Raw genomic sequence first — 14,895 nt, 5'->3', positions numbered from 1 at the left:
TCAAGTTAGTTGGAGAAAGGTGCTCTGTTCAGTACATTGTAGTGGGATAACCAGGTGGCCAGCTGGGGGAAAAGAAAAAGCTATTTAGAGCAGTATCTCAAGTGTTAAGCCAAAATTGATCTATAATACACACAAATTTTGGAAATAAATTATAGAGGAAAGCATGGGAAAGTTATTTTATAATCTTGGAGTACATATGGCCTTTTTAAGTAAGACAGAAAAGAGAGAAGCCATAAAAGAGACTGATAAACTTGATTACATTAAAAAAAAAAAAAAAAAACTGGAGTTCCTGTTGTGGCGCAGTGGTTAACGAATCCGACTAGGAACCATGAGGTTGCGGGTTCGGTCCCTGCCCTTGCTCAGTGGGTTAACGATCCGGCGTTGCCGTGAGCTGTGGTGTAGGTTGCAGACGCAGCTCGGATCCCGCGTTGCTCTGGCTCTGGTGTAGGCCGGTGGCTCCAGCTCCAATTCGACCCCTAGCCTGGGAACCTCCATATGCCGCGGGAGCGGCCCAAGAAATAGCAACAACAACAATAACAACAAAAGACAAAAAGACAAAAAAAAAACAAAAAAAACAAAAAAAACAAACTAACTGAAAAAAAATCCTGCATAAGGAAAGACAAAGAACAAGAGAATTGGGGGAAAAAAATTGCTTCTCATGTCACAAAGGGATTAATTTTCCTAATAAAGAGCCTCTATACAAATCCATAAGAAAACACTTAGCAACCCAGTAGAAAGATGGGCAAAGGATGTAAATAGTCTTCAGAAGGAGAAGAAGAGGTGTGGTGTCTTTAAACACGAAGGCCTTGCTTAATTCTGCTCCTTTTAGGAGATCTGCACATTACAAGTAAACCGAGGTACCATTTATCACTATTAAATTGGCAGAGATTAAAGAGTCGTATTACCTACCCTGTAAAGAGGATGAGCACATAACAATAGTCTCTTTAGTAGGCAATTTGGCAAAATCTATAGTATGAAAAATCTTACATCCTTTGACTAAGAACTCCAGTTTTAGAAATTTATCCTAGATACCAATATATTCCTCTAGATGTACATACATTCGTTTATACTGTGTGTGTCCTAAATATATATACATATTACATGCATGAGGAAATGATTTATCTACAAAGATACTTAATGTAGTAGTATTTATAAAATGGCTGAAGATTGGAAACAACCAAAATATTCATCTGCGGGGAGACCGAATTAATAGATTGTGTTATCGCTGCTGTATATTAAAAAACTGTGCAGTCATTAAAAAACCCGAGTGAATCTCTTTATGTATCATTTTGGAAACATTGCCAGTCTATGTTGATTGGTGAAAAATGGAAAGTACAGAACAGTGTATATGATACGCTTATTTATCTGTTAAAAGATATTTGGCTAGTTTTAGAATAGATATAAGCTCTGGGGAGTATAATTGAAATTTGAAGATGCCCCACCCTTTCTCAAAAAAATCGTACTTAGCACAGTGTCTTGGACTTAGGACTTAACGCTTGGTGGGAGTGGTTGTTATTTTCATTTAAGCATAGAGTTCCTTTATCTCACGAGTTGATTTTTCTTTTGTGAGTTGATTTTTTTAAATTTAATTTTATTGGAGTAGAGTTGATTTACAATGTTATATTAAGTTTCAGGTGTATAGCAAAGTGAATCAGCCATACATATAAATATATCTGTTCTTTCTTCCCATATAGGGTATTACAAACTATTGAGTAGATTTTCCTGTGCTATACAGTAGGTTTTTGTTAATCATCTGTTTTATGCAATAGTATGCATATATTATTCTCATCCAGTTCTTACCTCCCCCCAGTGGTTTCACCTATGGTAACCATAAAAGTAGTTTTGTGACTTTGTTTCTGTTTTATAAATAAGTTCTTTTGGGAGTTCCCATCGTGGCTCAGTAGAAACAAATCACACTAGGAACCGTGAGGTTGCAGGTTTGATCCTGACCTCGCTCAGTGAGTTAAGGTTCTGGCATTACCATGAATTGCTGTGTAGGTCGAAGAGGCAGCTTGGATCCCATGTGGCTGTGGCTGTGGCATAGGCTGATTGGACCCCTAGCCTGGGCATCTCCACATGCCACAAGTGTGGCCCTAAAGAGCAAAAAAAAAAAAAAGATTCTTTTGTTTCATTTTTTATTAGATTCCACATATAAGTGGTATCGTTTGGTATCTGTCTTTCACTTACTTCACTCAGTATGATAATCTCTAGGTCCATCCATGTTTCTACAAATGACATTATTTCATTAATTTTTTTGGCTGAATAATATTCTATTGTATATATACTGCATATTCTTTATCCATTCCTCCGTTGATGGACATTTAGGTTGCTTCCATGTCTTGGCTATTGTACCTAAGGCCACAGTGAGCATTAGGGTGCATGTATCTTTTCGAATTATGGTTTCCTCTGTATATCTGGTCAGGAGTGGGATTGCTTTTTAACAAGTCCAGTAGAAGAAGCGTCTTGCTATAAATGTTGTTCAATGAGTGTTGTACTGACGTTATTCATCAAAAATGCTAGTTGTGGAGTTCCCGTCGTGGTGCAGTGGTTAACGAATCCGACTATGAACCATGAGGTTGCGGGTTCGGTCCCTGCCCCTTGCTCAGTGGGTTAACGATCCGGCGTTGCCGTGAGCTGTGGTGTAGGTTGCAGACGCGGCTCGGATCCTGCGTTGCTGTGGCTCTGGTGTAGGCCGGTGGCTCCAGCTCCAATTCGACCCCTAGCCTGGGAACCTCCATATGCCGCGGGAGCGGCCCAAAGAAATAGCAAAAAGACCAAAAAAAAAAAAAATGCTATTTGTGTTTCCTGGAGGATGATTCCCCCCTCCTTGCTCCTTTTTTGGCTGCACCCATGGCCTGTGGAAGTTTCCAAGGGGGCTAGGGATCGAATCTGAGGCACATCTGTGGCCCATGTCACAGCTGCCGCAAAACCAGATCTTTAACCCTCTGCACCAGGCTGGAATTGAGCCAGCAATGACATTAAGACGAGCTGGATCATTAACCCACCATGCCACAGCGGGAACTCCTAAAGGATGCTTTTGGAGAAGGTCATTATAGGCTCTGCAAACCAAAGATGTTAAGTAAGATTGGGAAACAGATTAAACAATGCTAAGCAGGCTTCTTTCCTCCAAGCATTCTTAGAGCCTTAATCCACATAATGCGCTTTGTGACTATTCAAGAAAGATATTTTATTATTTTCTTCTTTTTATGGCTGTACATGCTGCATATGGAAATTCCCAGGCTAGGGGCCGAATTGGAGCTGCGGCTGCCAGCTACACCAAAGCCATGGCATTGTGGGACCTGAGCAAGCTATACCATAGCTTGCTGCAATGCCAGATCCTTGACCCACTGAGTGAGGCCAGGGATCTAACATATATCCTCAAGGATACTAGTTGGGTTCTTAACCCGCTGGGCCACAATGGGAACCCCAAGAGGGTAATTTAGAATGGAACATTTTGCAGATCTATTTGAATATAGAACCTTAAACAACAATGACTACTTTGTTTCTTTAAGAAACATGAGTAGTTGTTGCATTAGGAAACATCACTTTAATACATAGACTTTGATTTTGTTAACCCTCAATATTTGTTTTAATCAGTCATTCTTCTGGGTTTTTTTTTTGTTTGTTTGTTTTTGCTTTTTAGAGCTGCACTCACAGCATATGAAAGTTCCCATACTAGGGGTCTAAAGGAAGCTATAGCTCCCGGGTTACACTGTAGCCACAGCAACATGGGATCTGAGCTGCATCTGCAGCCTACACCCCAGCTCACGGCAATGCCAAATCCTTAGCCTACTGAGTGAGGCCACGGATCGAACATGCATCCTTATGGATACGAGTTGGATTTGTTTCCGCTGTGCCACAACAAGAACTTCAATCAGTCATTATTCTTGATTCACTTCTAAGATGCCTGTAGTCTCTGCTGCCTGCTCTTCCTCCTCTGTCATATGCTGCAGCCCACTCATCTGTTTCCCAAAGTCATTCATATCACACTGGGTTTCTCGGGTGAAGAAGAGAATCTGTATAATTAATGTAAAATCTCAGGGATTGGTTGGATGGAAATTGAAGATTGAAGCTTCATCTGATTCCACTTTTCCCAGAGCTTTAAGAAGTTTTGCTATTCAAGAGAAGGAATGAAATCAACTTAATGGGTAGATAGATGAGGATTTGTGAATTGAAGGTGAGAATTTAAGGAGAATGTTGCATCATCGTGCATTAGAAGGTAAGGGTTCTATCTCTGTCCTTCCTCCTCCTCCTCCTCCCCTCCACCTCTTCTTCCTCCTCTTCCTTTGCTGCACTTGCAGCTTGCAGATGCAGCATGCAGAAGTTCCCAAGCCAGGGATTGAACCTGTGCCACAGCAGTGACCTGAGCCACAGCAGGGACAACGCTGGATCCTTAACCCGCTGAGCCGCCACGGAACGCCATCCTGGTGTTTCATTTTTGTCATCTGTAGAAGTCAGGGATTGGTTTATTAGGTCTATCCATTTTAAGACTCTGGAGTTATTATGAATGTGCTTAACTGGAATCAGTGAACGTCACGGGCCCAGGTAGAATATTTTGTTCTACTCTGTAAGTTTCCACGTATGAATATAACCTGTCTCAGTTCAGCTCTTTTGGAGAACGAAATTATTCAATAATTAGCTCCTATTCAACTCCATATATTTGAAAACTTGCTGAATTGTTCGAGACTTGTACTTGATTGATTGATTTGTTAATTACCCTCCAGGAAAGCACTTGATTATATCACGGGTCAATTAATACAGTGCTGTGGATAAATCTGCATCTCCTGTGTAAACGCCCCTCTGCATTCATTTCACCGATCTAGGGAGAAAACTGTGATGTGGTTATTAATTATCTTCCATACCCCACCGCCCACAACACACAGTGTTCATTTGGTGGTTTGCTCTGCTGTTGGTACACTGCCTGCCTATTAGCAGATTTCTGAACTCAGCACAGTAGAGGTCTGGATTCACTGAATTTATGCCATCTGGAAGTGAGGTTTAGATTTTGTTCCTCTGCTGAAATTAACAACGTGACATGGCTATTGCAGAGAAGGATTGTGAGCCTGAATTTGATTCTCTTTCGTGGAGGGAGCATGTTCTATTAGAAGGAAGGCATTTGCCTGGGCAGAGATTTGGGTGTGACTGAATTGTTAACTGCCTGCTTCCCCAACCCTGCTGCTTTTTAGCTGGAGACGTTATTTTGTTTTTAAAGGAGATGATGAGGTGGATTTTAAGAGAATCCTTTCTATTTACTTGGGTTCTGTTTCACCTTGCTCTCCATGTCAGTCTGAATTGCTGTCAAGGGACTCAGCTTCCTTTAAAGTCCCAAAGTGTAGCTACTGGTGGAATTATGATGGTAAAATAAGAGTGGTTCTCAGTAAAGCCCTTCCTGAGACACAGGAATGTCCTACTGCCTAAGTAAAAGCATATGTGTGTGGGTGCCTCTGATGCAGTGTTAAGAGGAGAATGTATGCTAATGGACGCTAAAGTGGGAGAAATATTTCTCATGAATTAGAGATGCCCTTTCATAATTCAAGAGTCAGGATGAGAAAAGGCTTGAAATCACCTGAAAAGCATCTGGAAGCAATCTGTAATTCTTAAGAGGCAGTAGGAGAGCCTGTCTTTCTCCAGTACATGATGATAAAACTGTTCATGGGGGATTATGGAAGAAGCAAAATTCTGTTCTTTGTAAAACTGCTTGTGAGGTAATGCCCAGAGATTTGATTATGAATTATAACCTGCAAGATCCCAAATGCTCGGTAATGGACTGGAGTGAAGAAGGCAGATTTGAAGTTACTGATGAAATTTTGATATGAAGAATTTGTTTATTTGCATATGAAATGCTACCCTTTGCTTTTCATGTCCCGTGTGCACACTTGCTGTGTCCAGGCTTTACCACCACTGTTGCCCAGTTTTGAAGGTTTAGATGTGCTGAGGTCCCTCCCTCCATTTTTTCCCTTTTCATGAAATAGTTGTAATACCTTTAAGAAAAGGTATTAACCCCAGCCTCCCAGTCTATCCCTCCCCTCCCCTTGGCAACCACAGGTATATTCACTTTGTCTTTTGAGTCTGTTTAAGAAAAGGTATTACATTCTAAGTCTTTGAGGCATCTATAGGTCAAACACACACATACAAAACCCTCTTACAGTGATTTCTGGGGAACCATCTTTTTGTAAATTGAAGTATAGTTGACTTATAATGTTGCATTAATTTCTGCTATATAGCAAAGTGATTCCGTTGTATATATATGTGTGTATATATATACATATATACACACACAGTATATATATGTATATGCATTCTTTTTCATAACTATTTACCTCAGGATATTAAATATAGTTTCCTGTGCTGTGCAGTATGTAGGACCTTGTTGTTTTTCCATCCCATATATACTAGTTTGCATCTGCTAACCCCAGCCTCCCAGTCTATCCCTCCCCTCCCCTTAGCAACCACAGGTATATTCGCTACATCTTTTGAGTCTGTTTCCATTTTGCAGATAGCTTCATTTATGTCATTTTTTTTTTTTTGGTCTTTTTGCTATTTCTTGGGCCACTCCCGAGGCATATGGAGGTTCCCAGGCTAGGGGTCGAATCGGAGCTGCAGCCACCGGCCTACGCCAGAGCCACAGCAACGCAGGATCCGAACCACATCTGCAACCTACACCACAGCTCGCGGCAATGCCGGATCGTTAACCCACTGAGCAAGGGCAGGGACCGAACCCTCAACCTCATGGTTCCTAGTCGGATTCATTAACCACTGCGCCATGACGGGAACTTCCTATGTCATATTTTAGATTCCGGAGTTGCCATCGTGGCTCAGTGGTTGACGAATCTGACTAGGAACCATGAGGCTGCAGGTTCGATCCCTGGCCTCGCTCAGTGGGTTAAGGATTTGGCCTTGCTGTGCCTGTGGTGTACGCTGGCGGCTGCAGCTCCGATTAGACCCCTAGCCTGGGAATCTCCATATGCCGCAGGTGCGGCCCTAGAAAAGACAAAAAAAAAAAAATTTAGATTCCACATATAAGTGACATCATATGGTATTTGTCTTTCTGACTTCACTTAGTATGATAATCTCTCTTTCCATCCATCTTGTTGCAAATGGCATTATTTTGGTTTTTTTAATGACTGAGTAGGAACCATCTTTTAATATACCAGACTATTGCAGAAAAATTATTAATGAGTGGCACCTCCTTGTTCAGCGATTTTGAAAACACCTATTTGTTGTACTAGACTCTGAATTGCTCACCTTAACCCATCTAAAGTTGGGGAAGTACTTATAACTAATACTTATCACCATATCAGAACAAATTTCTTCTTGCTTTGCATAAGTGGTTGTGATCACATGGAATTAGAGCATTTTGCTCTGGTCTTTCTTCTTTATATGACAAATGACATTTTCCCATTTTATTAAAGCAGAGAATTTTCTGATGGCTGACAAAACTGTGGTTAAGTAAATGATGTCATTTTGTCAGATTCACTTCACTCTTCTTCTCCATTCATTGGGCATTTAAATGGCTCCCATGCTTTAAATTTAAGTATAGTATTTACGTTTTTTTAAAAGATGTTTTTCCTTGGACATTTTCTCTAGCTTGTATCTGTTCCCATCTGGAATAGGGCTTCTCGTGGTGTGTTTAGGGTTTGCATTGGCTTCTGCCTCTGTGCTCTAAGTGCTTGGGGTGGTGAGTCCCTTTCCTCTGCTCTCTGGGACACCTCTGGGTGGTGTTCTCTGTACTGTTTCTCTCAGATGGGATAGATCCTCAGCCTCTTCAAGCTCTTGTTTTTCTGATTGGACAGTAGGGATTAACCATGCATTTGTGTGGTGAAACTTCTCTTCCCAGTTAGGCCTGATGATATGCGATGTGTGTCTAAGACCAAAGTAAACTTTGCCCATGGGACGGCAAAAAAACTGAACTTCCAGAATTCTCATTGTGTCACAGAAGGTTAAGGATCCGGGGTAGCTGCAACTCTGGGATAGGTTGCATCTGTGGCTAGGATTCAGTCTCTAGCCCAAGAACTTATGCCATGGGTGTGGCACAAAACCCCAAGCAAAACAAGTGAAAAAACCTCTGAACTTTCAACTTCCGATACCTAGATGAGTCAGAGGTACCAGGGAATGTTTTGGGAGTTGCGTATTTTTAAAATAGTAGGTGATGAAAGTTATTGGCGGTCCTTTCTTTGCCATTTTCTATTTTGTTGTCCTTATAATATGATGCAGCTGATGCATGGACATGAATTTATTTAGTTTCACATTTTTTTTTTCTAAAAGAAGTATGTAATTACTTACCGTCTCTGCGAGGGTGGAAGAGTCCTTCTCTACTTTCCGCTACCCAGCGGGAATCTCTCATTTTGGGCTAGCATTCAGATTACTAAATAAAGATTCATTTTTTGCTTATAACTTTTTTTAAAATGCAAAGTGCAACCCAAGGAGAACCCACTAAAATGCACAACAAATGGTTATAAACAGGAGGGGAGACAAACTAGAGAAACTTAGATTAGGTTTTTGTGGTTTATTAATGATTGTCAGACTTTTTTTCTTTTTTTAATTCCTTTCTACAGATTCTGGAAGCCTTTTTCTGGAAATTGCCGGCAGTGCCAAATGTTGGAGAAGTCTCTTCTGCTCCTCTGAGAGAGTGAAGTGAACAAAAGCAACTCAGCAGAAGGCTGTGGAAGAGACTGACCACAGGTAAGGTCTTCTTTTCTTATTACTGTTGTCAACTTTAAAAAAAAAAAAGCACAACCTGAAAGTTGAGACCTAAGTTTTATTTGGGGCAAAATTGGGACTTAAGCCCAGGAGACAGCATCTCAGGTAGCCCTGAGAAACCGCTCTGAGGAGGAGGCAAGGGGGAGCCAGGGTATATAGGGGTTTTTGCAACAAAGGGGAGGGAGCAGGAGCAAAAGAGGCCTGGGCTCCCTGAAATCATTCCTTTGATCTGCTTCTCAACTATGGAGCCAGTGTCCTGAGTTTTCACAGCCCTCAGGTCTCACCCTTTGGAGATGACTGTGTTCACAAATGACTGTGAAACACCGCCCCCAAGAGGCAGGGGTAATGGTGTCAGTATGTCTGATAAAGGTGAGGGGGAGGTGTGTGCAGCCTTGCACACACTTTACAAAAGTTGTTGCCGGTCTCGTGAAGTTCACTCCCAGCCACAAGGTGCAGACATCACCATAAAGGATTGTAGTGTTTTTTCTAGATATGAGGAGATGCAAGACGTGGGCACATAAAATCTTCTCCTAAAAATATCTGACTTTCTGAAGACCTGTTCTTCCAGTTTTCCCAGAACACAGAGCACCTCACTCCTGATTTTCACCCTAAGCTCTGCTCAGGGGGTTCTGCGGGGCCAGCGGCTGCAGTGGCTCCTGATTAAATGCATGTAGAGGCTGATGGCACTATTGATATGTGTTCAGTAATGATCAGTAATAAACTTTAAAAAAGAAACCTTCATGAATTTCCACATCCAAGTGTTGACAGAGAAAAAACACACAACCCGAAAGTTTCGGAGTAAGTTTTATTTGGGGACTTTACCAAGGATTATGGCCTGGGAGGTGGCCTCTCAGTTTGATGGACTGCTCCAAAGAGGTGGGGGCGGAGCCTGGATGTAAACATGTGTTTGGCTGGAAAACAAAACATGTAGTTGAACATTGAAAGATGACTTCTAGCCACAAAAAAGACATCGCAAGTTGATGATTTTAGTGCTTTTCCATGTATGGGAAGAGGTAAGAATCTGGGCTCAGTGAATTTATTCCTTATGTATGCATCTTAACTGCACATATATTCAAGCAAATAATGCTTCCTGCTTTTCTCTGTCTTGAATTCCCCTCATGGGGTGGGGGGCGGTGGGGGTGGGCTTTGGGAGGGGGTGATGCCGCAGTAGCTCTTGGCTTGACCCGTGCTTGCTGGAATGGCATGCAACATTCTCTCATCGCACAAGTGAACACTGTCTTGTTCAGAGTGAAACTGACAGCACTAATGGCCTGAACCTAGCCAAAACCCAGACTGGGACTTGAACCTACAGTTCTAAAGCAAGAAGGCTCTGCCCCCAGGATTTGGTGGGCTACAGTTTTATCACCCAAGGGGGTGGGGGTGGGAAAAGACCGCCTCTTCCTTTCTGGGAGTAGTAGCTCCTCCTCAGGTATCTGGTACTCAAACTCCTGCCCTTAGTCTGAACCTGAATGCAGGCCTCACCCCATCCCCCACCCAATGACCTGAGGCATCTCTCATGCCTCTACTAGTCAAACAAGCCTGCCTTGTTCTGATGGCTTTCTTGAGCAATTATTAAGGTACAGTGGTCTCCCAAAGCTCCCTAGGTTTCCCTCTCTATCTAAGGTCCCTTATTGGGACTCCTACAACTACCTGTGCCTACTCCATCCCTATCAAAATCAGTCTTTCTGAAAGGCTGACCTGTCCTACTCAAAACAGTAAAACATTTTTCTTTGGGAACCATTTCTTGATGCTCTGGTAACATTCTTTTAAACACCCTATTTTCAGTGATGGCAAATCTCAGCCCTATGAGGGTGGATTTGGCAAGTCCTCTTGTTCAAAGCTGTAGGATCTGGGGAGTTCTAATTTTGATCAAAACCCGGATGGAACAGTAAGGTAATGAAACTGGTTTCTCTTTTTGTAACTTGTATATATGTTTGAAGGCTTATACACTGTATTGAAAGTTAATTCTAAGGAGAGGTAACTCCAAGTCTCAAACAGTATTCTAAAATGGATAAGCAATGAGATCCTGCTGTACAGCACAGCAAACTATCCAGTCACTTGTGATGGAGCCTGATGGAGGATAATGTGAGAAAAAGAATGTATATATATGTGTGTGTGACTGGTTCACTTTGCTGCACAGTAGAAATCGATTGTAAATCAACTGTAATGGAAAAAATAGTCATAAAAAAGAAAAAGGAAAAAATAAGTGACGACTTGTAGCTTATAGAGAAGCATATGCTATTTATTTGTATGTATACTTTCTTATTAAAATCAATCAATCCGTCAGTATTTCAGAAAGGATTCCTGGGTTTATCAGGTTGAATAGGATGAGATTTAACTTTTTGTAAGGTATACCTCTGAGGCAGTGTAATTTGCATCTTATTGGAGGTGTATTTTGCATTGTTTCTTAAAGTGTTACTTAGAGTGCTTGTTAAAAAATTCAAATGACTAGGCCCCCAATCTCATAAATCAGGATCTAAATGAGAGTGTTAAGGGAAGGGTTTGGGAATCTGCATTTTACAAATGAATACCACCAAAGATTGTCATCCCCAGTGCAGTAAAAACACACTGCTACCTAATCTTTGTGGATTTTGATTTAAAGGTGTTGTGATCACCTTGCTTTTTGCTTTGAATAAAACAGTGTCAGTATTTTTAGTATACTGTCTTAAAAAATGTTATTGGGGAGTTCTGTCTTGGCACAGTAGAAACGAATCTGACTAGGAACCATGAGGTTGTGGGTTTGAACCCTGGCCTTGTTCAGTGGGTTAAGAATTTGGCGTTGCTGTGAGCTGTGGTGTAGGTCGAAGACATGACTTGGATTTGGCGTTGCTGTGGCTGTGGCGTAGGCTGGCAGCAACAGCTCTGTTTTGACCCCTAGCCTGGGAACCTCCATATGCCTCAGGTTTGGCCCTAAAAAAGACAAAAAAAATGTTATTGGAATATAGTGGACTTACAAAGTTGTGTTAATTTCATGTGTATAGCAAAGTAAATCAGTTACACACATATCTATTCCTTTTCAGCTTCTTTTCTCATAGAGGTCATTACATAGTATTGAGTAGATTTCCCTTTTCTAGACAGTAGGTCCTTGTTACCCATCTATTTTATATACAGTAATTTTAATCCCAAACCCCTAATTTATTTCCTTCCACCATGTTTCCTCTTTGGTAAACATGAGTCTGATTTTTGAAATCTTTGAGTATGTTTCTGTTTTGTAAATTCTATTGTATTATCCTATGATACTTGTCTTTCTCTGATTTACTTCACTTAGTGTGATAATTTCTAGGTCCATCCATGTTGCTGCAAATGGCATTATTTCATGCTTTTTATGGCTGAGTAATATTCCATTGAATATACTCACGAGATCTTTATCCAGTTCTCTGTTTATGGACATTTATGTTGCTTCCATGTCTTGGCTATTGTTAATAGTGCTTCAGGAACATTGGGGTGCATGTATCTTTTTGAATTAAGGTTTTCTTTGGATATATGCCCAGGAGTGGGATTGCTGGGTCATATATGGTAGTTCTATATTTAGTTTTGTAAGGAACCTCTGTACTGTTTTCCATAGTGGCTGTACCAATTTAATTCCCACCAGCAGTGTAGGAGGGTTCCCTTTTCTTGTGAAACCTCTCTGGCATTTATTGTTTGTAGACTTTTTGATGATGGCCGTTCCGACTGGTCTGAGGTGATACTTATTATAGTTTTGATTTGCATTTCTCTAATAATTACTGACATTGAGCATCTTTTCATGAGCTTTTTGGCCATCTCTCTTTGTCATATACTATTTTGACACAGGGCTATGTCTCAAGTAGCTTATTATTAGATCAAATTGATAATGTAACTGAATAAAACTGTACTTTGAACTCTATGTCTAAGTTCAGAACGGATATATTTTTCCTTGGATGCAAATGGATAAATCTGTCTTTAACATCTAGATGTGAAATACTAAGTTTTATGAAATATCTGCTCTACACATTTGCTATTAAGTTATATCTCAGGTATCTTATTCAGATCAAGAGTAAGGAGTAACAGGGTAGATGTTGGAGGCCGCTGGAGTTCGTGATATGCATTTTTCAGTAAACGCTGTGATGCAAGATTTGCTGTGTAATTCATGGCTTAAACAGACAAAAATCCTTTCATTGTAATGCTCTAAGTTTTTATGAAGCTCTTTTAATTCACCAAAGGAGAGTATGAACATTATGTACTAGACTTTTTTTTGTGTGTGTGTCTTTTGAGGGCCACACCCATGGCATATGGAGGTTCCCAGGCTGGGGGTTGAATCAGAGCTGTAGCTGTCAACCTACACCACAGCCACAGCAACTCAGGATCCATGCCGCGTCTGCGACCTACGCCACAGCTCACGGCAACGCCAGATCCTTAACCCACTGAGCAAGGCCAGGGACTGAACCTGTGTCCTCATGGATACTAGTCAGATTCGTTTTCACTGCGCCATGACAGGAACTCCTGTACTAGACTTTGATAGGACATCGTTTTCTTGACCACGTCCATTCTTTAGTAATCCTTCCTATAAGATTATTAATTTTACACCATGTAGGCTTTGTGTATAAGGTATGTTACTTTTCAGATATTTTCAATTCTACAAACAGATTATGCCTGTACTTTAAAACATGTACGCAATGGTATAGCATTCTGTGCATGTTACTGCTAAGAGATAACGTACTTTATGTAAAATAAAAATGTAACTATAGATTTATGTTAAGGCTATTACAATAAAATATTTCATTAAGGAGTTCCCACTGTGGCTCAGTGGAAACAAATCCAACTAGTATTCATGAGGCTGCAGGTTTGATCCCTGGCCTCGCTCAGTGGGTTAAGGATCTGGAGTTGCTGCGAGCTGTAGTGTAGGTGGCAGATGTGGCTCGGATCCTGAGTTGCTGTGGCTGTGGTGTAGGCCGGCAGCTGTAGCTCTGATTCAACCCCTGGCTGGGGAATTTCCATATGATGCAGGTGTGGCCCTATAAAAGAAAAAAAAAATTCAGTGAGCTTATACTTAAACATTGTGTTAAAGTACACCACACAAAATTTACCATTTTAACCATTTTTAAGCGTATAGTTTAGTATTAAGTGTATTCACATTGTTGTGCAACTCATTTCCAGAATAGTTTCATCTTGCACGCCTGAAACTCTCTACCCATTAAACAACTCTCCATTCTCCCCTCCCCGCCAGCCCCTGGAAACCACCATTCTACTTTCTGTCTCCATGAATTTAACTGTTCTACATACCTTATGGAAATGGAATCAAACAGTATTTGTTTTTTTGTGACTGGTTTATTTCACTTAGAGTAGTGTCCTCAAGGTTTATCCATGTTGTGGCATGTGTTAGAATTTCCTTCCCTTTAAAGCTGAATCATAATTCCACCCCACCCCCAACCACATTGTATCCATTCGTCCACTGATGAACATTTGGGTTGCTTCAGCTTTTTGACTATTATGAATAATGCTGCTTATACATATAAATATCTGTTTGGATTCCTGCTTTCACTTTGGGGTTATATCTAGAAGTAAAATAGCTGGGCCATATGGCAGTTCTGTTTATAACTTTTTTTTTTTTTTTTTGTCTTTTGTCTTTTTGTTGTTGTTGTTGCTATTTCTTGGGCCGCTCCCACGGCATATGGAGGTTCCCAGGCTAGGGGTTGAATCGGAGCTGTAGCCACCGACCTACGCCAGAGCCACAGCAACTCGGGATCCGAGTCGCGTCTGCAACCTACACCACAGCTCACGGCAACGCCGGATCATTAACCCATTAACCACTGCGCCATGACGGGAACTCCTGTGTTTAATTTTTTGAAGAACCACCATCCTGTTTTCTACAGCAGCTACACCATGTTATATGCCTACCAATAGTACACAGACATTCTAGTTTCTCCATTTCCTTACCAACACTTTTTTTTGGGTAATATCCTTCCTGATGTGTGTGAGGTACTATCCCATAGTTTTGATTTGCATTTCCATGATGATTAGTGATGTTAAACATCTTTCATAGTCAAACTCTTTGCCCATGTTTTAATTAGATCCTTTGTCTTTTTGTTGTTGAGTTGTAGGCATTCTTTATATATTCTAGATACTGACCCTTTATCAGCTATATGGTTTACAAATATTTCTTCCTGTTCTGTAGGCTACCTTTTCACTCTACTGCTGATGTTCTTTGATGCACACAAGTTTTCAATTTGGACATAG

The 14,895-nt window shown here is 40.9% G+C and overlaps 1 protein-coding gene across 4 annotated transcripts in view; it reads left to right on the top strand.

The window, feature by feature from the left end:
* FAM160A1 (family with sequence similarity 160 member A1) overlaps positions 1-14,895 on the top strand; it is a 299,486-nt gene that overhangs the window by 92,483 nt on the left and 192,108 nt on the right. For 3 of the 4 annotated variants that reach the window (XM_021101513.1, XM_021101517.1, XM_021101514.1), the window contains one exon: positions 8,556-8,682. The gene's annotated coding sequence lies outside the window, so the exon portion shown is untranslated. Of the gene's footprint in view, positions 1-8,555; positions 8,683-10,485; positions 10,594-14,895 lie in introns of all 4 variants that reach the window. The other variant, XM_021101515.1, reaches the window with a different exon arrangement.

Source organism: Sus scrofa, chromosome 8, assembly GCF_000003025.6.
Source record: "Sus scrofa isolate TJ Tabasco breed Duroc chromosome 8, Sscrofa11.1, whole genome shotgun sequence".
Taxonomy (NCBI): domain Eukaryota; kingdom Metazoa; phylum Chordata; class Mammalia; order Artiodactyla; family Suidae; genus Sus; species Sus scrofa.
Note: the sequence above shows the minus strand (reverse complement) of the source record. Positions and strands in the feature narration are given on the sequence as shown.